This window comes from Halichoerus grypus, chromosome 4, assembly GCF_964656455.1.
Source record: "Halichoerus grypus chromosome 4, mHalGry1.hap1.1, whole genome shotgun sequence".
Taxonomy (NCBI): Eukaryota; Metazoa; Chordata; class Mammalia; order Carnivora; family Phocidae; genus Halichoerus; species Halichoerus grypus.
The window spans coordinates 85,826,500-85,828,744 of record NC_135715.1 but is presented as its reverse complement, the minus strand read 5'-3'; the positions used below and the strand labels follow the sequence as shown (position 1 = coordinate 85,828,744).

At 41.7% G+C, this 2,245-nt stretch overlaps 1 pseudogene; it reads left to right on the top strand.

Annotated features, from left to right (window-relative positions):
* Positions 1-915, top strand: LOC118545233 (nucleotide triphosphate diphosphatase NUDT15 pseudogene; annotated as a pseudogene).
* Positions 916-2,245: the final 1,330 nt, after the last annotated feature.

Below are 2,245 nucleotides of genomic sequence, written 5' to 3'. Positions count from 1 at the left end.
CATCGGGCTCCGCGCTCAGCTGGGAGTCTGCTTGTCCCTCTCCCTCTGCTCCTCCCCACCCCAATGCATACATAAATAAAATCTAAAAATAAGTAAATAGGGGGCCTGGGTGGCTCAATAGGTTAAGTGTCCAACTCTTCATTTGGGCTCAGGTCATGATCTCAGGGTTGTGAGATTGAGCCATGCACTGTGCTCTGCACTCAGCACAGAGTCTACTTGGGATTCTCTCTCTCCTTCTCCCTCTGCCCCTTCCCCTGCTCGCTCACTCAAATAAATAAATAAATAAATAAATAAATAAATAAAATATTAAAAATAAATAAACAGTATGCCAAAGTAGCGCATTTTGGCTGGCCTCTGCCAGGTCCTCCTGAGCTATGATGGCCTCCATGGAGCCTCCCAGGTGGCATCCTGGAATCACGGTAGGAGTAATGGTGACTAGCAGCCGGCATCCTCGTTGTGTCCTCCTGGGCAAGAGGAAAGGGTCAGTTGGAGCCAGCAGTTTTCAACTTCCTGGGGGCCATTTGGTGTTCAGTGAAATGTGGGAAGAATGTGCCCAAAGGGAAACCTGGGAAGAAGCAGCTCTTCACCTGAAAAATATTCACTTTGCCTTAGTTGTGAATTCCTCTGTTGAGAAAGAAAATTACCATTATGTGACCATACTAATGAAAGGAGAGGTGAATGTGACTCATGACCCGGAACCAAAGAATGCAGAGCCTGAAAAAAATGAAAGTTGGGAGTGGATTCCCTGGGAAGAATTTCCTCCTCTGGACCAGCTTTTCTGGGCTCTGCCTTGTTTAAAGGAACAAGGCTACAATCCATTTAAAGAAGATTTGGATCATCTGGTAGGATACAAAGGACATCATCTCTGGGGAACAAGAAGATAACCTGATTTATTTTAAAAAGACAAAATAAGGTCTTGTTAGAGAATAAAAAATATCTACATTTCAGAACAACTCCATTTTATCTAAAAAGTTCCATATGATTGTCAATTTATTTGATCTCTCTTAATATACCCACCATCCTTTCAGCCAGTACTTGTGAAAAACTTGTCATTATGTCATGAATTGCATTTCAGACTCAGTGTGACAAATGGTGATATTGTGGCCAAAAAAAAAAGAAAGCACATTTTGGGTTGGCTTAACTTTGGCCCCCCAACAGATTACCTCACTGGTACTGACCAAAAAATCCCTGACTGACCAGTTAAGACTACATTTGAAGGAAGTTGAAACTGCAATTAGGTTAGGGATTAAACCCCAGATTGGTGATGTGGTCTAGCATAAGTGACTCCATTTGGGGCCTATGATTTTCTTTTTTTTTTTTTTTTTTTAAGATTTTATTTATTTATTTGACAGAGAGATAGAGAGCACAAGTAGGCAGAGTGGCAGACAGAGGGAGAGGGAGAAGCAGGCTCCCCGCTGAGCAGGGAGCTCGATGCGGGGCTCGAACCCAGGACCCTGGGATCATGACCTGAGCTGAAGGCAGATGCTTAACCGACTGAGCCACCCAGGTGCCCCTGTGATTTTCTTTTTAACCAGAGACATACCACCCAAATGCAATGTGTGCTCTTGTTTGGAACCTGAATTGAACAAACTGACTTCAGGAAAAAAAGAAAAAGAAAAAAGAAATTTTTGATAAAATGAGGACATTTGAACATGGATTGGGTGGATATTACATGACATTAAAAATTTGTTCAATTTTTTGGGGCACCTGGGTGGCTCAGATGGTTAAGTGCCTTCGGGTTGTGATCTCCAGGTCCTGGGATCAAGCCCCACATCGGGCTCCCAGCTCAGCAGAGTCTGCCTCTCTGTGTGTGTCTCTCTCTCAAATGAATAAATAAAAAAATACTTAAAAAAAAAGAACTGTTCAGTTTTTTACATGTAACAATGATATTTGATTACATTTTTTATTAATTTTTTGAGAGAGAGAGCATGTGTGAGCAGGGTGGGAGGGGCAGAGGGAGAGGGAGAAAGAGAGAATCTTAAGCAGGATCAACTCAGGGCTCGATCTCTTGACCCTGACATCATGACCCAAGCCAAAATCAAGAGTCAGACACTTAACTGAGCCACCCAAGTCCCCCTGATTAAATTTTTAAAAATATTTTCCTATTAGTTACATTCTGAAGTATTTGTAAGTTAAACAATATATAAAACGATATGATGGTATTTGCTTTAAAACATTCTAAGGATATCAGCAGAAATGGTTAGTAGGAACATCCAAAAAGACTCTCCTCCGTAAAACAACACAT